This window comes from Pseudonaja textilis, chromosome 13 (assembly GCF_049901715.1).
Source record: "Pseudonaja textilis isolate UNSWEBS1 chromosome 13, rPseTex1.2, whole genome shotgun sequence".
Classification (NCBI taxonomy): domain Eukaryota; kingdom Metazoa; phylum Chordata; class Lepidosauria; order Squamata; family Elapidae; genus Pseudonaja; species Pseudonaja textilis.
Genome location: NC_142002.1, coordinates 19,075,442 through 19,097,450, shown reverse-complemented (window position 1 = coordinate 19,097,450; position 22,009 = coordinate 19,075,442). Strand labels below are relative to the sequence as shown.

The 22,009-nt window shown below is 46.4% G+C and overlaps 1 protein-coding gene across 7 annotated transcripts in view; it reads left to right on the top strand.

Moving 5' to 3' along the window:
* The first annotated feature begins 410 nt into the window (after window positions 1-410).
* Window positions 411-22,009, top strand: part of LINGO1 (leucine rich repeat and Ig domain containing 1) — a 275,425-nt gene continuing 253,826 nt past the window's right edge. For all 7 annotated transcript variants that reach the window (XR_015745132.1, XR_015745131.1, XR_015745133.1 and 4 more), the window contains exon 1: window positions 411-698. The gene's annotated coding sequence lies outside the window, so the exon portion shown is untranslated. The remainder of the gene's footprint in view (window positions 699-22,009) is intronic.

Here is a 22,009-nt window from a genome sequence, read left to right as displayed (position 1 = left end):
ACTTCAAAGGACCGAGCGGTGCGCGGGGGGAGTGGGAGCTGTCCAGTCCTCAGCTGGCAGGGGAGGACTCGGAAACCCTCCTCCTCCTCCTCCTCCTCCTCCTTCTCTCCGGGGCGTCCTGGGCGGCTCCTTCTCCTCCCCCCACTCCCGCCTGTGGGGGGAGCCGGTGTAGCCCAGCCCGGCGCGGGCCTCCCTCCCGGGCTGATGTCATCCGCAGCTGGCGCGCCTCTGCCTCGCGCGGCCGCCCGGGGAGCCCCGAGGAGCGGCGGGCAGAGGCGGGCTGGGCTGGCGGCGGCAGGAGAAGAAGGAGAAGGAGAAGGAGAAAGAGGAGAAGGAGAAAGAGGAGAAGGAGAAAGAGGAGAAGGAGGAGGGGAAGGAGAAAGAGGAGGAGGAGGAGGAGGAGAAGGAGGGGAAGCGAGCGCTGCAGCCGCCTCCGCCGCCGCCGCCGCAGCCAGGCGAGGCGAGGCGGGCAAGAGGCGCCGGGAGAATGCGCGCTCTGCCTTCCCAGCCGCCGCCGCCGCCGCCGCTTCTCCTCCTCGCTCGCCGCCCGCGGGACTGAGCGCCGCCGGAGGACGCTGGACGCTGGGCGGGCCGGCGGACTGGCCAGCCAGCCGGCTGGGACCCCGCTTCCTCGGAGCAACGCCGAGATTTAGATGCCGGGCTCGGGCGCCGCCGGCCTCGGGCTCCCGGGCCGGAGGGTGAGTCTCGCTCCGGAGGACACCTTGGCTGGGCTGGGCTGGGGCGTCGGAGGGAGGGGGTCTTTCAGCCCGAAAAAACCAAAAAACCAAAAACGGGGGGTCGAGGTTTTTTTTGGAGGGGGCGTCCCTACTTTGCAAAGCTTGCCCGCCCCCCACCCTCCTCCTCTCCCCTTCCATCTGGGGATGGGCGCTCAGAGTATGCCCCGGAGCACTCTTGTCTTTGGGGACGCTGGGCTGAGATTTTCTCTTAAGAATTCCCTACCAAAGGTGAGGTGTGTGTGTGTGTTTTTAAAGGGGAGGGGGCGTTTTTTGGGGGTGGGCAATCGGTGGGAGGAGGAAGGTGAGCCTCGCTCCGGAGGGCACCTTGGCTGGGCTGGAAAGAGGGGGTCAACCCGGGAATGGGGGAAGGGGAGGTCGGTTTTGGGGGCACGGTGTCCCCCTCCCCTTAATGCCCTAATGGGGAAGACTTGCCCCCTTCCCTCCCTTCCAGAAGGCGAAGGCGCTCTTGGTATGCCCGGAACGCTCTTTTCTTTGGACAAGGGAGCCGTGCTGTTTGTTTCGCTTGAGTTCCCCAGGAAGGGGAGATTTTCTTTTTTAAAGTGGGGGGTCGGTGGGACGCGGAGGATGGGTCTCCATTTGGATGGGTCTCTATCTTGGCCGGGCTGGTTGGTGGGGGCCGCTGGGAGGGATGGTGTAGCAGCCCGGGAGGGGTGCCAGTTCTTGGGGAGGGGGGGAGAGCGTCCCCCTCCCTTCAATACCCTCGTCTGGAAGCCTTGCTCCCTCCCCGCTTCCAACTGGGGCAAGGCGCTCGGCGTATGCCCCGGAACACTCTTCTCTTGGCTTACAATGGGGCGGATGGTTGCTATTGTTCTTCCGAAGAGTTCCTTACGAAGGCGAGATTATTTGGGGGGGTCGCTTTCTTGTCTGCTCGCTTTTTCACGCTTTCTTTCGCCTCCCCAAAAAAAACAACCCCCCGCGCCTTTTTTTTCTTTTTTTCTTCTCCCCCTTTCTTTCTTTCTTTTTTCTTTTTCCCCTGCGGGGGTGGGGTGGAAAGTGGGGCTGGCAAGGCTCACACTCGGGTGTCTGCCTTCACACGAGACGCCGCGGGGTTAGAGAGGCTGCCCGGAAAGGTTTTGGGGGCGCCGCGCGACGTGCAACCGAGGTTCGCAGGTGCGGGGGGGGGGGGGCTTGGCCTGCGGTCCAGGGGTGGACAAGGAGGGAGGGAGGGGGCGATTTGGACAACCCTACATTCCTCCCCTCCCCGCGCCCCGAAATGGATTTGGAGGAAGGCAAACTCAAAAGGCTCCCTGCCTTCTGGATCGAACCTTCTTCGCTTGGTTCGCAGGAAGGGATTTGGGTTGGACCCGTGTTCAAACAGCCGAGGAGTTGCCTGTGACTTAAGGCAATCGCCTTCCTCCCCTACCCACCCTCCCCCCAAAAAAATTGGTGTGTGCGTGTGTGAAGGTGCAAGAAAGAGAGCTTCTTTGCAAAAGGACCTGCTTGGCTAGCAAGGTGCTACCTGCCTGGTTTGTGTGCAGCTCTATGTATGTGTGTGTGTGTGTGTGTGTGTGTGTGTGTGTGTGTGTGAAGGTAAAACAAGGAATTGAGGTTAAAAAAAAAACAAAAACAAGGTGAGCTTTTGATCACTTGGATAATGAATGCCTGGAGCAGGTGAGACCCTCGTTTTTAAAGCCAAGGGTTTCATTCCATTATTAGGGGTGCCATTTCCCCCCTCCCCCAATTCTGGTGGGCAGTCTTAGAAATCCAAGCTCCCAGCAAGAGGGTCCGGAAAGGAGAGAAAGGAGGTGGGTAAACCAAGTCAAATGTTATTTAATTTAAAAACAAAAAAAACACATATTTTTGGCTTGCGTGCAGGGTGGTTTAAAAGCCAGGGAGAAGCTGCTGGGCTGTGAGTTCTTAGATAGTCAGGAAAATCAGAGAATTCACCATGAAATGCATTAACCATGAATTAACCGTGAAACCCCTTGGTGCTCTCTCGGCTTGGTTGTTTTCTGGCAGACATTTCATGACCCAGCTAGGTAACATCATCAGTGCCAGAAGGGAAGGAGGAAAGGAGAAAGGGGAGGAGGGGCACTGAGGGGTCCTTGGTGTTCTCCGAGCTTGGTTGATTTCGTGCAGGCATTTCATGAGCCAACTAGGTAACTTCATCAGTGCTAGAAAGGAGGAGGAGGAGGAGGGGGGGAGGGGGAGGAGGAGGAGGAGAGGAGGAAGAAGAAGAAGGAGGAGGAGGAGGAGGAGGAGGAGGAGGAGGAGGAGGAGGAGGAGGAGGAGGAGGAGGAAGAGGACTGTGGGGTCCTTGGTGCTCTCTAAGCTTGGTTGGGTTTTTTGCAGACATTTCATTACCCAGCTAGGTAACGTCATGCGTGCTAAAAAGAAACTAGCAATTTTTGAGGAATTTAGGTGGAATGCCCTCCGCCTTTTGCTACTGTAAACCTCTTCTTCCTATCCTCCTTTGCTCTGTGTTACCTTGCCGAAAGGATGCGAAGTCGGTGATCAGGCTTACTCTGAGCATGTGTAAATGCCCTCTCAAACACCCAATGGGAGAATCATTTGAAAACGAGAGAGAGGTGCCTTATGATTGCCCCTCCCATAAGGTATAAAGGACAGGCAAAGGTGATGAACCCTTTGCAGGAAGCAACGTTGTTCGTTCTGTTTGGATTAATCCTTGAAGCTCTGTGTGGACTTTGTACTTGTTATAGTTCCTTTGGCACTTTAGTTGTTGGCCGCCATTCAAAGGAGAGAAAGGTGGGTGCTTATCTCGAGGGACTATTTGAGACTCATTACGCGTTGGGAATGCACGTAATTCCCAGCATTGTAATAAAACAAGAGTCGTTTGGACTAAGCGTGTGCTTAATTACTGTCTCAGGGTGGCTTGGTCAGACACTACCTTTACAGGTAGGGCAAAAGTATTTTCTGAACGGCATCAAGGCTGGCAAAGTTTGTATGGCTTGTCTGGCATCAAACCACCCGCACAAAGCTTTCCCTTTCCCGAGGCTCCTCGCTGAATTTCCCTGCTGTCGTTCCTTTAAGATATAAACGTTGACACTGCTATTTTTTTTCTCCCCGCGCTGTAGGCGCATTTCATGGCCATGAAACCATAGTTTTCGCGTCTTTGGTGGAGGTCTCCGTCTGGGCCAGTGCAAATGGCCAGCCAACTGCTTTGATTTTCTAATTTCTTTTGGAGTGTTGGAGGAAAACGGCTATTTAAAAGTCAAATGTCAGGCGGCATCAGGAGAAATAAAAACGAGCCCATCCATATTTTATGCGGCTTGTCCTCCAACCAACGGTTGCCCACCGATGAGCTCCTTGGGGTGGAATGGATTTTAATCCCTGTCTTCTTTTCTGGGAATTATCCTTCCCTGTGCAGCGGTCGTGGCTTTTTCGATGATTTTTTCCCCCCCAGAAACTGTAAAATCTCCTTCAAGTTCAGCTTAATTCAGTGGTTGCAGCCATTGAGTTTTCTTGGGCACGCTATGGCTCACAGTTATATCCTGTTACCTGGGTACTAACCAGGTCTGAACTCGGTTAACCACTGGGCTTAGACTGAAGGCCAGATGATCTCAAGCTTTCCTTGGGGGGAGGGAGGGGGAAAGGAGGAGGAGGAGGAGGAGGAGGAGAGCCACTTGTTGAGATATCCTCCTTGATGGATTTGATGCCTCGCCTAAGAGACAGATCTGAAACTTTGCTCTGATCCTCCTTCTTTAGAAGCTGAGATCCCCAAACTTGGCAACTTTTAAGACTTGTGGACTTCAACTCCATATCTCCAGGTATCTTCCTCCCCTGTTGATCTACCTAGGGAGGTGATGATCCCAGGCAAGGATATTTGAGGATTTTTTTTACCTGTGATACAATTTGAACGAACTCCCGTCTCCTTGGTGTGATGTATCCCTACTACGAATTTTGTAAGGTGCCTTGAAGTTGTTATTGTTGTGGTTAAAAATAATACCACCTTCGTGTTTCGGAAGCCTGGATATATTAGGATGAAATAAATGCTTTGGAGATGTGGCCTTTGAGAGACGCTCTTCCGATGTCGCGTTTGTAAGTGAACCGATGTGGAAATAGGCATGTTGATAAGGAATAGTCTTGGATAAATTGCAATGAGTAACGTCAGAGTAAGATACACGAGGCCCTTAGTGCTCTCTGAGCTTGGTGATTTTCATGCAGATGTTTCATGACCCAACAAGGTAACACCATCAGTGCTAGAGGGGAGGAGGAGTTTTGGAGGGTGAGGGAGGAAGAGGAGGAGGAGGAAGTCTGTGGGGCCCTTGGTGCTCTCTGAGCTTGGTGATTTTCTTGCAGATGTTTCATGATCCAACTAGGTAACACCATCAGTGCTAGAGGGGAGTGCGGAAGTTTTGGAGGGGAGGAGGAGAAAGAGGAAGAGAGGGAGGAAGAGGAGGAGAAGAAAGGGAGGAGGAGGACTGTGGGGCCCTTGGCACTCTCTGTTTTTGGTAGTTTTCTTGCAGATGTTTCATGATCCAACTAGGTAACACCATCAGTGCTAGAGGAGATGAGGAGGTTTTGGAGGGGAGGAGGAGGAGAAGAAAGAAAGGGAGGAGGAAGACTGCGGGGCCCTTGGCACTCTCTGAGTTTGATAGTTTTCTTGCAGATGTTTCATGACCCAACTAGGTAACACCATCAGTCCTACTGGTGCGTAATGGTAATGGATAACGGGTAATGAAACATCTGCAAGAAAACGGCCAAGCTCAGAGGTTACCAAGGACCCCACAGTTCAAGTATTCTCTTCTATCAGGGATATGCATCCCTTACGGACAAGAGACTATTCACCAAACAGATGCTGGGTGAACAGAGAAATTTTTGCACTACTGATCTGATTGAAATATATAGTGGGATATGCTGCTACTGCTACTAACAATTTCTTCAAGCGGCAGTTGCACCTCCTGCTAAATCGCAGTTTAATATTCCATATGGCAATCTTGTTTCAGCTTTACTATTATTATTATTATTATTATTATTATTATTATTATTATTATTATTATTATTATTATTATTATTATTATTTGAGAATGCTGCTACAAGTGCACTGGCAGAGACTGGCATTCCCTCCTTGTGGCTAACCCCAAGGGATTTGTTTTGGTGTGCGTACCTAGCCACTTCTAGGTCAATCAAAACGTGGTTTGATGCATGTGTGAACCCAGCTGGAAGGTTCTAAGAAAATTGAAAGCTCTGCTTTCCTATCACCGTTTCTGATGTCACCGTATTTTTCAGTAGGAAGTGATTTATTAATAGCTGAAAGCAAACGAAAGCAGCTGAAATCTCATTGAAAGATGAAGTCCTTGTTCGTCTGATTTCTTGATCCTCGGTCCTCCATATAGATGTTCTCATGTTTCCTTTATAACCGTGATCTACAGCCCTTTGGGCATGTCACTCTCCGGTTAAATCCCAAAGCAGAGAAAGAAAGCAAGTTTCTAGGGTTACGTTTAACCTTGGATACACGATCCTTATGGAGCCCCCCACCCCCGGAGATGGCTAGAGTAAAAGTCAAAGGAATTAATCTCGGCACCCCGCAAGACCTGGGCGCCAAGATGAAGGGACAGCTCAATCGATCAACAGGTGGAACCATAAACCATCAGATATTATATAAAAACAGCATCGAAGAAATGGGCACCAGTGACAGGGAGAATAAATGATAGCAGAAAAACAGCAGTTACGGATAAAAAGAGCAAGGGGCTAACTCAGCACAGTGTCACAGAAATGAATGGAGTAATTTTGCACCACCACTACCAAGGAGAGTGAAATATATTTATCGGGAGAAATGAAACCCAGATAAATCAAGGTTTTGAAAGCCCCGGCATATTGGGGGTCCTCTCAAGAGGTCCACTGTGAGAAGATTCCCCCGTTGTGGCAATGAAAAGGGAATAGACTTATGTCTCATTATCCCTCAAGTCAGTGGTGGGATTCAAAACATTTTTATTACTAGTTCTGTGGGTGTGGCGTGGCTTGGTGGGCATGGCAGGGGAAGGATACTGCAAAATCCCCCTTCCCTTCCCTCCCCACTCCACTAACCTGCTTTCCAGCTCTGTTCTCCTGGGCAGGGCAACCAAAGAAGACCCAGCCGATCAGCTGGGACTCGGGAGGAAGAGAAGAGATGGGGTTGGCGGGGCCAGTCAGAGGAGGGATTTGCCAGTTCTCCAAACGACTCAGAATTTGCACAACCCGGTTAGATCAGCGGAGCAAAACTCCTGGTGCAAGATAGATAGATAGATAGATAGATAGATAGATAGATAGATAGATAGATAGATCTATATCTATATCTATATCTATATCTATATCTATCTATCTATCTATCTATCTATCTATCTATCTATCTCTATCTATCTATCTATCTATCTATCTATCTATCTATCTATCTATCTATCTATATCTATATCTATATCTATATCTATATAGATAGATAGATAGATAGATAGATAGATAGATAGATAGATAGATAGATATAGATATACATATAGATATAGATATAGATATAGATATAGATATAGATATAGATATATATCTTTAAACCGCCTTCCCCTCCCGACTACATTCCAGCCTGCATCGGCCACATTCCTTGTGTGTTCATTGCCTAAATCAAGGAGCAAACAATTTTCATCTGTGATAAAATAAGCCTCCCCAAAAGGGCAAATTCATGGCACATCTCCCTGTTCCAAAATGTAATTTTAGCATTTCCAAATTGGAAACTGGGAGAAGGGGGCTGAGCCAGCAGGCCGAACACAAATATAATTCAGCGCACAAGACGGTTGTTTCTTGCTGGTTAACTCCAGCTTTTCTTCTGTTTGATTCGCCTCTTGACTTCAGGAATGCCAAGGGTTGGTCATGCCCGTGCTCTGGACCCAACCCTACGAATGAGGAAACCTTGGAGTTTTGTGGGATGTGCTTCTAAGCAGATAATGTATCCAATTGTTTGCCTTTTCGTAAATCTTGCTTCTGATAAGAGAATATTCGTATTTCAGGGTTGATGTTCTCTGTGATAATCTCTGAACTTGGTTGTTTTCTTGCAAACGTTTCATTACCCAGCCAGGTAACGTCATCAGTTCTAGAAAGTAGTAGAGTTTGCTCTCTGTTTATTTACAGTGACTTGCCTGATTATTGTTGGTGGGAGTGTCGTTTTCTTCTTGGTAGTTCTTTGATTAGGCTGTTGTTTATTGCTTGATTGTTGGTTTGAGTTGGTAATTCCTCGATTGGGGTATTGTTTCCTGATTGATTGTTGGTCTGGTATTAATCTTGCTGTCAATCTTTGCTGGATAATGAAACATCTGCAAGAAAACGACCAAGCTCAGAGAGCACCAAGGAGACACCAAGGACCCCACCATCTTCCTTCTGATTGCAACTGACATCTGATGTCCCATTGAGAAGATCTCCCGTCTAAAATCCAGATGATACAATTACGGGTGATGGTTTTGCAATATGGGAATCGTTGGAAGATTGACTTATTTCTGAACCACATGGGAAAATCCTGGGCCAGGCAGCAAGAATCAGGACTTCTGTTCTTTCCAACGAAGGAGGATCTATGCTGTGGGTTTCTTCCCAAGGGTCAATTGAGATTTTCCAAAAGGTGTTTCCCCAAGAATGGTGGAAAAATGAATATCAGTGATTGTGTGGAAATAGTTGCATCTAAAGAGCTTCAAACTGTCTGCTCCTCTTCATCCTCTTTGTCCATTTTCCTTCTCCTCAAGAAGCAAAACGTTGAAGATCTTTCGGATCATAACTTCACCGGAAAGTATCTTCTTCGTACAATCCCACCTTGGAATGTAAAATTTGTCTAACTTAAACTCATCGATACATTCACGCGCGTGACCTTTTCTGGACTTTTTCTTCTCCCTCCTGGGAAATGGCTCATTTTTTAGAGCTGTGGCTTGACACTGTTTTAAAAGGAAAAAAATATATGCTTCCTCAATGATTGCCTTGGTCTCCTGGGAGATTTCTTAGATCTCCTCCAAAACAAGCTTAGGAAATTGGCGACTGAGAAGCCTCCCCTTCCGCTGAAGCATGGGAGAAATAGAGAAGGTGAATCTCAGAATTCATCATTTTATGAGCTGGGGACCTTGTAGGTCATCTAGTCCAACCCCCCCACCCAAACAGGAGACCCTACCCCAATATCTGACAGATGGCAGTCCAGTCTCAGAACTGAGGGTTGGCACCTCCATAACTCAAACCCACTTTTCCTGGGATTGTGTAGCTACTGTGTGAGCTGAGAAAAAAGCCACTACTTTGTTCAGGAGTTACCAACCTGTGGAGGCACCAACCTGTTGAAGACGCCGACATCTACTTCGAAGGCTCTTTTCAGTTTCATGTCCCTAAACCAGTGGTCACTAACCAGTGGGCCGGGGGACCACTGGTGGTCCATGAGAAAACTTTGGTGGTCTACAGAGAAATGTCATTCCCAAAGCAATTAATCCAGGCTGTGTGGGAACACAAGGCTGTGCTGCCCACATGGCCCGTGGGAACACAAGGCTTGCACCGCTTGCATTACGAACAACATGAGGTAGTGAGGGGAGGGGGAAGAGCGCAGAGGGGGGGAATTTGCCCCACTCGCCCCACATGCCTGGCCTGGCTGCTTCTTTCTTCTTCTGCTTTTGGCTGCACGCAAGGAAAGCAGCCAAAGTTTTTCTTTCTCTCCCCCAAACTCTGCCAAGAAATGAGTCTTTGGGACCCTGCAAGGCCTCCTTGCTCCAAGAGGCTGCACCGATGTGACAAGTCTCACAAAGACTCATTTCTGGCGGAGTTTGGGGGAAGAGAAAGAAAGACTTCTGCTGCTTCTGCTGCTTTCCTTGCATGAAGCCAAAAGTCTCTCTCTCTCTCTCTCTCTCTCTCTCTCTCTCTCTCTTTCCCCCTGAGAACAGAGCTGGAGAGAGTATCTTGCAATCCCAAATAAAGAATGATCGATCGGTAGGAAAATGGGGTGGGGGAATTTTCCTGCAGACTTTTTTGGGGGGGTTTCCCAGGGTTTCTGGTCCGTGGGATTTAAAATGATGAGTTTGGTGGTCCCTGAGGTCCAAAAGGTTGGCGACCCCGGCCCTAAATGGAATCTAACCCAGAGTCAGTCTCAATGATTTTCTGTCCAAGTTCTCAATTATCTCTGCAGCTGATCTAATTCCTCTCCCCCACCCGGCACCACCCCGGTTCTAAGCCGTGCCAGGTTCTCTCCTTTCTTTCCCTGACCCAAAAGCAGTTTCACATTCCTATGATATGGGCCGTTAGCTGTCGTTTCTGACCTAGTCACAGCCAACATGCCTTTGTTGCGTTCGTTCCGTTGCAAGCCGACATTTAAAAGGTCTTGAAAAAGATCTTACATCGAGACCTGAAAAAGTGAGATGGAGAATGAGGTGTTTTTGTTCTCTAACTTTGATCTTTTACAACGCCTGCTTTTCGCTGCCTCTTTCTCTCATCTGTCATGCTGTATGATTCATGGTTACAAATGATTGCTGGGCCGATAGATAACCCTTTTCTAAAGGATGAATAACACAGTGTCGAAGTTTTGCTCGACAATGGGTAAAAATCAGTTGGATAAATGATTCTCTAATAATGGCCGTCCTGAAGGGGGAAGGAAAACACACATCAGGGATGGTTAAAATTTTTTTTTTAGTAGTTTATGAACATATAAAATGCAGGAAACGATGGGAAAATAGGGGAGAGAAAGTGGAAAAAGTAGGGGGGGGGGGGAAAGAAAGAAAAGCATTGACTTTTGACTCTTTTTGGCTCAGTAGAATAAAGTGAGGACAGAACAAAATTGAATTGAATTCTTTCTTGGCCAAGTGTGATTGGATACACAAGGAATTTGTCTCCGGTGCGTAAGCTCTCAGTATGCATACGACCTCAACTTTTTTATTTTTACATAATATATGCCAGCCATTTCTATAACAACAAACCCATCGGTACACATCAGGGATAGGAAGAGATAAGATTGGAGAAAAACAGGGAAGGGAGGATGGTAGATCTTTAATTTTGAAGGTTTGGCTCTGGAGAGAGAATCGGTCCTTAGATTCTATTTTACCAGGGTTCTAATATTTGAAGGACTTCCACAAGGAAGAGCGGGACAATCTATTTTGCAAAGCTGCAGAAGGCAAGGAAAAAACCCAATGGATGGAAACTAACCAAGGAGAGAAGCAATCCAGAACTAAGGAGGAATTTCCTGACAGTAGAACAATTAATCAGTGGAAAAACTTGCCTCCAGAAGTTGTGGATGCTCCAACACTGGAGGTTTTCAAGAAGAGACTGGATAGCCATTTCCCTGGGGATAGTATAGGGTCTCAAACTTGAGTAGGGGGGTCAGACTAGAAGACCTCCAATGTCCCTTCTAAGTTTGTTATTTTGTTGTTCTGTTATTTCTGATGGTGAGGCCGGGGGAGAAGGAGGGGATGAGAAGACATGGTGTGTAGGTTGGAGACTTTAGATGAAAGATACAAAGGAAGAAAGAGATTTGGAAGAGGGGAGAGAGCCTTGTTAGGTGCTCAAGAGGAAAAACAGCCAAGATGCAGCTAAGAACAGAAAATCCACGAAATGGACAACTTCATTGATGAAGAATGGTGCACATCACGCCGAGAACTGCTCCTGATTGTACATAGTTCAAGGTCCAAATTCCAAACCAGACCACCACTTTGATGGAAACCCTTGGAAGCAGCTGTTATTAATTGTGTATCAAAAAATTGCAGCACACTTCCAAGGAATTCATCTCAAAGACACACAAGACCCCAAAGTCCAACATTTGAAGGAGGAGGCCTTGAGGAGCATTTCTGTGACATGGGCAACCATACCAACATCATAAATAAATAACCGGATCTCTAAATTGAGGGACGGCTCTCCCCGAAATCCTTGATGAGACTCTTTAATCGAAGGGATTTGGTCTTCTCCGTTTCCACCCCGAAGGAGAAATGGAGCCCCTTTCCTCAGTTCAGGAGCGTGGAACTCATCGGATTGCTTTCTCTCTACATTGTAACTTTGGCCGATCAATAAAATTAATCCCATTTATCCTGGCGTGGTTAAAAGGGGCACTTGAAGGTCCCTAACCAGTGGAAAGAAATGGGGGTGATTAGTGTCAATTCTCCTTGTTGCCTTGTGATGGATTTTCAGCGTCTCCTCCACGGATTCTTGGCTTGGTTGCCTTTTGTTTTGCCCCAAATAGCTTGTCTAATAAAGGTTATTATCTAGGGCACAAATCTACTTCATGCTTCAATTTCACTTTGCAAGAATCAATAATAATAGCAGGACAATGCTTGTTTTAAAGAAGGACCTTTCACCAGTCAGGGTTGGCCTTTTCCCTTTTCCCCAGCGTTGAGCACTTGAGAAATGAGGCAGGGCAAATTCTTCGAAGAAGGCTTCGGAGCTGATAAACAGGATGCCCAGGTTGATATTAATGGCAAAATCAATCGAATATCTTTGGTATGTCCACCAGGAATCCAGAACGCGGATGAATCTGTGGTAATGAAAGCAAGTCAACCCATCAACTGAGGCTGTTGGATGAAGTGAGAGATGAAGAAAGACAGTGCTTCCTTGGGCTGTGGATGGAGCCCATATCTTTGTTTACAAGCCATGTTTCATTGATGGTTTGTGTAAGGCGAGTCCATAAGGCTGTATTGGGCTGCTGTGAAAACCTGGGATGGCTGGTGAAATCTTCCAAGCGTTTTTATTGGGAGTTTTGAAGACCATGAAAGGAAAGATCTATGGACCTGCTCAGATTTAGTTCCTATCCCTGTAATCAATTGCAGAGGTAAGGGAGGCCAAAACAATCTTGTTGGTGTCTTGGTCCTGCTTCCCTTTCAGGATATGTTTCTCTCCAGGTCATCAGTGAAAGGCCAAGCTCAGTCCTCCATCACTCTTCCAAACAAAGAAGAAGAAAGGATAGTTGGGTATTTCTAACCAGGCCTTTGAGATCTACCTGGAGCTCGGAGGCATATTCTGAAAGGGGAATGATACCTTCAGAAACCCAGTTCTTTGATTTGGAGAAGTGTCCACGTTGATCCTCAAGAAAAGAGAGAAGGATGTTGGGATATGCTGGAGAACATCTAAGGGCCAAAAGAGATACCTGTTGACTAGGTATTCTCTGCAAGATGGCAGCCATTTTGTTAGATAACCTGCCAAATGTGATCATCAACCTCAAAAGTCCAGGGCCTTTACACTGGTTTGTGATGCATATATCAAGAAACATGGGTTCCCATGGGATGGCAAAGGATGATGGGTGAGGACACCCTTCTCCAATTGACCTGACCTATGAACTTGGATGGAGCATCGTGACACTGTGACACAATCACACCTTCATTGGATGGGCATTGTTATGCCTTGTTTCAGAGGTTGCTGTCCTGGGACTCTGGCTTCTAAGCCACGAATCCATGGCTCCAATGTTGTACAGACCAAGCCTGCTGTGGCTTGTTCCATAGTAGGCTTGGTTTGTGCAAAGCGACTGCTTGGCTTCCACCAAGCCATTGCTACAACAAGCAACAAATAGCTTTGTTTGGGTTGGAAGAAGGCCAGTGCCAAAGTTAATCCAGGGGGCTTCAGAGCAGGAGGACAATGGGGTGGGAAGGAGAATCAAGTGCAACTGGAGAAGTCCAACTTGATGATTACAGCCGACCTTGACCAGGTCAGAGATGCTAACAGGATCCCATTGCCAATAAAACTGTTTAGCGAAATTGTCTGGTCCCCAGCACAAGCCATCTCTTTTGCAAGAAGTAAATATTTAATACTCAAATGTCTGATACCTGAAATTGCTGCTTTTAGAGGCATTTTCTGCTATTACTTGGTTTCCGCATTAACAACAACAGCCATATATATATATATATATATGCACAGCACTCCGGTATTTTCTCTCGCCTTCTCAGCTCTTCCCAAAACTGTAATTGCTTTGGAACGGCCAGATAGTTGGTAAAAAGCAATTTTCTTCACATTATGGGGAAAATCTATCCCATCATATTATTTGCTATAACCTTTTAGAGTTTGAGAAGCAGCAGTAGTAGCAGACTCAGCTGGGGAGCACGCTTCAGATTGGCTCCTCTTTATTTATTTATTTACTTCTTCCTTCCTTCCTTCCTTCCTCCCTTTCTTTTTTCCTTCCTCCCTTCCTTTTTTCCTTCCTCCCTCCCTCCACTTCCTCTTTCTTTTTTCTTTCTTTCTTTCTTTCTTTCTTTCTTTCTTTCTTTCTTTCTTCCCCCCTTCCCTTCCCCTCTCCTCCTTCTCTCCTCTTCCCTTCCCTTCCCTCCCCCCTTCTTCTGTCCTTCCTTCCTTTCCTTCCTTCCTTCTTCCTACCTTCTCTCCTTCCCTCCCTTCTTCCCTCCCTCCTTCCTTCCTTCTTCCTACCTTCCTTCCTTCCTTCCTTCCTTCCTTCCTTCCTTCCTTCCTTCCTTCCTTCCTTCCTTCCTTCCTTCCTCCTTTCCTCTCCTCTCCTCTCCTCTCCTTTCCTTTCCTTTCCTTTCCTTTCCTTTCCTCTCTTTTCTAGCTTTCTCCCTGGGCTACACTAAACCAGTGTTTGGCCATTTAAAGATGTGTGCCCTTCAATTCACATCTAGCTGGGTAATTCTGGGCATTGAAGACCATGGCAGCTGAAAGTTGCCAAGGTCAAGAATCACTGCACTAAACAAACCACGGCAAGACACGTTGGTGAAACACCGTTTTTATCCAGGCCAAACTTCGCCGATTCTCTAATCTCTTGGAGTCTCTTGGTGTCGTCTTCTTAGTAGAGATGGTTATTCATGAGGACATGTTGAGCCTGAAATTATGATCAGCAGTGAATTTTAACGGCAATCTCATTGTTCTTTGAGAAATGTGTGCATGCCTGCTTGGGTAACGGAATATTTTTCAACATCTGACATTTGAATTTCTCTTGCTTGGTTGCGGTCTGTTCTCAATGGATGTGCTTGAAGGTCTTTATCAACCTTCATCAGCGCAGAACCTTCTGGATTTGAGGGATGTCTATTTCTATAATCCCTCCCTGGTTTTTGGCCAAGCTGGCTGGGGACTCTGCGGAGTTCAATCCAACATACTTGGAAGACATCCAAGTTGGCAAAGACCAACTTATCTATTACTTGGTCAGAGTGCCTGAGAAAATACTGATAGGAAGCCTAGAAACAAGGGATGAGTTCAGTGATGGACTCTTTCCTTCAGTTTTGCAAACAACCCAGCAGCTTTTCTTGTCCTGGAGAAATTCCAGGTTAGTGTGTGGAATTCAGCTGGCCATGTTCTCCAGCCAACATGGGATTTGAGGGACTTAAAATTTATGTTTTTCCAGGGAACTGGATCTGTCTCCAGCAACAATATGCCAGAAATAATGAGGATCCTTCCTTCCTTCCTTCCTTCCTTCCTTCCTTCCTTCCTTCCTTCCTTCCTTCCTTCCTTCCTTCCACCCATCCATCCATCCATCCATCCATCCATCCTTCCATCCATCATAAGCTAAGTCACAAATACAGTTTATCTAGCATGGCTTAATAAGCCCAGCCATTGCATCTTGTTCCGTAAATACTGGTTGTTATTAACCATAAATTAGCAAATAATGGTTAGCGGTTTTTTTTTTTCAGGATGGTCATGAGACAAGCAAAGGGGCACTTGGGTTCTAGAGTAAGCATGCTGTTGCTTATCTGAAGCTTATCAGATTTCCTTAAAGGTTCATCAAAGCTTTATCAGTGAGATTAGTATCACGCGGTTGACAGGTCTCCTAAGAAAGCTTGCTTCTGTTTCCGATCTTCTCTTTCAACGGATCAGTCGTTGGCCAACAGAGAATAAGTAGTATGGATTTCTCCCACAAAATGCCAACAGCTCTGGGACTGTTCCTCATCTTTGATCCAACAGGACCAGAGGTGGCATTTAGCAGGTTCTGGCCAGTTCTGGAGAACCGGTAGCGGAAATTTTGAGTAGTTTGGAGAACTGGTGATAACCTTCCCCCCAAGAGTGGGGAGGGAATGGAGTTTTTTGCAGTATCCTTCCCCTGTCACGCTCACCACAGAACTGGTGGTAAAAAAAATTTTTTGAATCCCACCACTGAATCGGACCTCTTCCAACTGGTGTTGAGTTTCCAAAGTTTCGGTTCAGACTCCTTCAGCCCAATCTGGAGATGCTGAAGATTGAAAAGGAGCTTTCCACCCACAAAGCATCCATCCCACCAGGGAATTCTGGATCCATAAAGGACAGAGAAGACTTGATCTGTGACATGAGTCTGAATTCTAAAATAGGACCAAAATTCCTCCATCACACTTGAGAATCTTGTTCCTCCTGGTTTTTCTGGTTAAAAACGTCAAACTGACATACGTCTCATTCACGTGGGAAACTTTGCCCTCCCTCAGGACCGGCCCTCTAAGTTTTCATATAACTTCTTCCAAATTGAATCCTGAGCCCTGTTGTCTAAGCTGGCTAATGAGATTAGAGTCGAGCCCGGCAGTCCTTCTGGATGTGCTGTTTTTTTTTTTTTTTGCTTCTAGGAGAGGCTCAGCTTTCAGAAGCATTAATAATGGGAAATAAATTGGAATTGGAGTGAAATATTCTTCAGGCCTCCTCGGCAAAGCTTCCCTGTGTTCTTCCTAGCCATGCTGAAGGCTAAGACCACTGGACCAGAATACAAATGAGACTCCCACCGGCTTCGTTCTTAATTTATACTGATGCCTTCCTTGAGCTGTGCGACTCCAACCCAAGGAAAAGCTGTTTCAGACAGACATCTGCAGTAACGAGGAGTAATAAAACATTCAGAAAATGGTTTGGAGACCAAACCAGAGTCAATGAGCTAATTCTGGAGATCTTTCCTCCTAGGGGAGGATGAGACGTGGTGTTGAATGCATCCGTTCTGCCCATAGTCTCGCTTTCATTTCCTTGGCTTCTGGAAGTAGAAGTCGGAGAACGGTCTCCGTTCTGTGGAGTTTGTAAAAGGTTTGTTTGACCGTCCCCCGAATCCTTGGTAACAGACTAAAGTAAGAGTTGGAAGGGACCTTGGAGGTCTTCTAGTCCAACCCGCTGCTCAAGTAGGAGACCACCCCCACAATCCCATTTCAAACGAATAGCTGTCCGGTCTCTTCTTAAAAGCCTCCAGGGAGGAAGGTCAGAAGAGGGGATCAAATTACGCTGGGACGAGGCAAACATCACAAATATGAGTCGGTTGCCAAGCGCCTGAATTTTGATGATGTGGCCGTGGGGAGGCGGCAATGGTCATTAAGTGTGAAAAACACCTCCCTTTTTTCAGTGCTGTTGTATTGTTGCAAGTTGAGGACTACGTGTGTGTGTGTGTGCATGTGTGAGAAAGAGAGAGAGAGAAGGAGGGAGAGAGGAAGGAGGAAGAGAGGGAGGGAAAAAAGAGGGAGGGAGAGATAGAAGGAGAGAGGGAGAGAGAGAAGGAGGGAGGGAGAAGGAGAGAGAGGCAGGCAGAGGGAGAGAGAGAAGGAGAGAGGGAGGGAGGGGGAGAGGGAGGAAGAGAGAGATAGAGAAGGAGGGAGGGAGGGAGAGAGAGAGGGGGAGAGAGAGAGAGGGAGAGAGGCAGCAGAGAGAGAGAGAGAGAGAGGGAGGGAGAGAGGCAGAGAGAGAGAGAGAAGAGAGAGAGAGAGAGAGAGAGAGGTCTACAATAGCACCAGGAGAGTTGAATAGATCTTGGTACTATCATCAAAAACAAACTCAAATTACAATCTCTCGAAATAGAGACAGACTGGAAATTGGAGCTATCATTTTGAAGATTTGTGAAGGATGCTGAACAGATGAGAAAAGAGAGGCGAGGCCTGAAAACAAACCCAGACATAATAGATAGCCAGGCAGAGATTTGTTGAAAAGCAGCACTGAGCTTTGCACCAGGGTTGAGCTGAAATGCATTTTTCAGACAAAGGGATTTTGTTCCCTATAAAACCAGCCCTTTTGCCACGGATGCGTGTCTGCGCCTTCTCAAGGTGCGTGAAGACCCTTCTTCTGAATAGCTACAGAGGCGTAAGGCCATCCAGTTCTGTGGACAGGACATAATCAGGAAGCCAAGTCAGACTGAGCGGGATGCTTTGCTTCTCGGAATTCTGACTTGGGGATGGATTTGTAGTCTTGCAAGGAAAGACTCGTTTGGTTCCTCTGCGACTTCTACCTGGTTGGATTGACTCAAAGGAGGATAAGAAAACGCAGAAGCTACATAAAGTCAAGGAGCAGATAGGAACTGGAGGCAAATGGCCCACGCAAAAAAAGACATTTCCCCCAATTTTATCCCTTGAGAAGTAACAGTGCCCCAGTTCTCAACAACTTTCATGTTAGTGTAGGACAGTGGTTCTCATCCTTGGCTGTTGGAAGATTTGTGGGCTTCAACTCCCAGAATTCCCCTGCCAACCTGGTTAGCAAGAGAATTCTGGGAGTTGACGTCCACACACATGGCTGCCAGGGGAATTCTGGGAGTTGAAGTCCACGCACACGGTTGTCAGGGGAAACCTGGGAACTGAAGTCCATACATCACCAATTGGCCAAGTTGAGAAGCAGTGCCCTAGGAAAAGTGAATCCAAACTGAATTATTCTACATATCTCGGTGTAGGATATTATGCATATTTTTTATTTTGAAATCTGAGAGCATTTTTATAGTTCTTCTCTTCTTTACCTCTAGTTGAATCTTCTGGTTTAACTGCCATAACTGCTAATTCCAAACCAGGTCACGGATTTCCACAACCTTCACTAAAATTTGTGAGCAGTGATATCACAAGAGTTGGTTGGCTGCATAAATCTTCTCAAACCAATAAAGTGGACCCATTCTCCTGCATTTCCCTGGAGAACGAAAGTTCCTCCAGAAAGTTCCTTAAGGGCAGGTTCTCTCCCATCCTGAGCTCTTAAGAAGAGGACCATAACTGAAAAAGTTCTCAGGGTGGGATTTCCTTCCCAAACTTTTCCTTATTGACTGCAGGAAACCAAGGAAGCTCCAAAATCTTGGAGAAAAAAACGTAGAGAATGAAAAAGAAAGCATCCCCAACCATCTTCTGGTGGCTGCTTGGCTAAAGAACTTCATCACAAGCCATCCAGGAGAACGGTCCCTTCTCTCCAATTTCCTGCCCCTCTGAGACCTTGTAAAGCAGGGGTGGGATTAAAAATTTTTTACTACTGTTTTTGGTGGGCGTGGCTTGGTGGGCGTGGCTTGGTGGGTATGGCAGGGGTAGGATATACTGCAAAATCCCCATTCCCTCCCCACCCCACTAACCTCCTTTCCAGCTCTGTTCTCCTGGGCAGGGCAACCAAAGAAGACCCAGCCAATCAGCTGGGACTCAATGGGAGGCAGAGAATAGATGGGGGTAGGGCCAGTCAAGAGGTGGTATTTGCTGGTTCTCTGAACTACTCAAAATTTCCGCTACCAGTTCTCCAGAACCAGTCCAAACCAGCAGAATACCCCCTCTGGTGTAAAGCAAATTGTCCCTCGCCAGATTGAACGAGAACTGGCGGAATAGCAACTCAAGATTTTCTTTTCTTTTTCTTCCCTGTACTATCCAACTCCATTTGAGAAAGGAGTTCTGGGAGCTGATAGAACAAAACAGGAGTAGAAATTTGTATTCCTCCCATTTACCTGACCCACGATGGCAAGTAGAATAAGAGAGCACCATCGACATTCTTCTTCTCCCTGATGTAGGTTAAATAAGCCTTGCCTCCAAAGCAATCGTTCGTTTTCGGCCAGGATAAATGCTAGCTAATGGTTTTGTTCGATGTCGCCACTTTGTTCGCTTTCTACATGCAGATGGCATCTCTTAATGAAATCAGCAGGTTTTGACTGTGGGCCGACGATCGGTTTTAATGGCTGGGGAAATCCTATTTCTGCGGAAATTAGCAAGCCTGCAGAACATTTAGTTAATGGTGTGTCCTCTATCGAGACCAATCTATAGCAGATGATAAAGGGAATTTGTATTAGTTATGGTCTGCTTCTATATTGCGCGACGATGTGGCTCTGGAGATCACCTAGAAGGCATCTCTGCTTCTCCTCTTCTCAGGTGGTTTTCATAGTTTTGCATCATCTCCGTAGTAACAGTCTGTCCAAAAAAATTGGACTGACAAAAAGAATGGTCTACTCGACACCAGTGGTTCTGGAAAGATGTCGGATTTCTCTGTGTGTGTGTGTGTGTGTGTTTGCATGCATGAACAAGGACAGGTGTGGTGGATTCATGTTGAAACGTTGTAAAGGACAACTCTGTTTTTCAGTATGGGTAGTCCTTGACTTACAATCATGTGTTTAGCGACTGTTCGAAGTTACACGATGGCCCTGAAAAAAGTGACTTACAACCCATCGTGCTTACAACCATTGCAGCATTCACCATGGTCACATGATCCAATCTGAACACTTGGCAACTGGCATGTACAGCATTTAGGATGGTTGTCGCATCCGTTGGTCATGTGATCGCCATTGTCCAACAGACAAAATCAATGTGGTAAGCTGGATTCATTTAACGAACTTGCGTTTTACTTGAGAAATGCAGTAATTCATGGTAACAAAAGTGATAAGTACAGGAATGGCTCACTTAACAACCCCTCTTGCTTAGCAGTGGAAATTCTGATCCCAATTTTGGTCTACCTGTATTTGTTTTACATCTTCCTGACTATATATGAAAAATAAAAAATAGGTATTTTTAAAAATATTATTATTTCAATTATTTTTCCCTCTATCAGTATCTTATCACTCTTCCAGTAATGGAATGTGCAGAAATGAATAGACTGACACAAGACTTTGTGATTGTGTTCCACTTTTGACCAGTTTTAATGGCGTCTATGCTGCCTTCTGCTTCTTGGGACTTTTTTCTCACATCCGAAGTTTGTGACACTTGGAGATATGAGCATTGCTTCATTTCAACTCCCATCGGCATGTAGAGGGACCATTCAAGATAGGGAAAGAGGTCCAAAAGAAATGGTTAAATAAAACCATCCATGTTGGTTACGGCAAATTTCCATTGATTGATCCTCAATCTCTTTTTTTTAAAATGCTGTTGGTTCTTCTCCATGGTGCTGAATGTTCCTGGGAGCAGTGCAGAGAGCGTCCTCAGTAGCGTAAAATCCATTTCTGGTTATTTCCATCATTCAGAACAAAGCTCCTATTCTTGAAGGCTTTTTCAAAAATATTTTACTAATTGCATGCTTAATACGTAACCCTTGGCAGTCTTTTCTCCAGCCGTGTTTGCAGACTGCATTGAGGGACGCTGTTTTCGCACCATCGCAGCTTAGTGGCAGAAGAAGGGGGAAGTGACTAATTGAAGGAATATGTCCTCGTCACCCACTTTCTGGAGAGAACCCTGTCTCTGATCTTCTCCTTCTATTTGGGAGTGTACAAACACTTCACAAATAGGAAGCAATAGTGTGTAGTTATCAGGTTAATTAAATGCGACTGTGCCCTGAAGAAGCCAAAGCTTCAAGAATGTGTCAAGACAGTTTTCAATGACTGAATCTTTTAAGAAGGTGTGAAGCTAGCACTTGTCACACCAGGAATAGAGGTGGTTTAAGGTAAGTCTTCCTAAAGCATTGGGCATCTTGGTTTCCCCAATACTGAAGCTGCCAGTTGTGGTGCTTAGGTGTGAGATGGAAGCTGCCTGTGATGGCCATAAATTGTTGAGTGTCAACTCTTAACATTGGCAGTGCCCATTTTGGTGTGGAGGAGAAAAGTTATCACCAGAGCCATTAAACATGTAAGAGCTGAAAGGAAAAAGAAATAAGCCAGGAAAAGGAGAACAGCTAAGAAATCCAGATGAAACTCAACTCTAGCACCAAAGTCAGCAACAGAAGCATCATATCTTGAGCATTTATGGTATGTTGGTAGAAGCTACAAACTCAGAGATCTACTGGAGGGTAAGTGGAAGTAATTGTCTTTTCCAAAGATTGCCCCATCCCACAACTGAGATCCCAACCCAAACAATGATGGTGTCCTGATACCGCATCACCCTCAATACATCCATCCTTTCTTTTTCCCTCATGGTCTTCTGCTCGTAGTGTGAGATCTCATCAATTATGGAGCAAGCCAGAGGGAATCAGACGATTGTTCCAAAGCTTAGATTGATTCCTGCTTCTCCTTGACCCCGTGGTTGCAAACCCAAGCAAGCTCCAGCCGATCCTTTCTTCCCTTTAGAGACAAGTGAAAGGAATCCTGCCAATGTCCTTTACAATAAGACAAGTCTTCTACGGGCCCAGGTTAAATGCGGTGGCTTCCTTGATATCATCGCACCTGCTGAAGTCTCAGCCACTGTGTGGTTACAAGATAATTAGACAAGGATTGCACCAGATGGTACCACGATTTTTAAAAAAAGGCAAATTGAAATGTAGAGTTTGAAGTGCATTGTGGGCAACCTAAGAATGAAACCAGATCTGAGACGAGCCCTCTTCTCCTT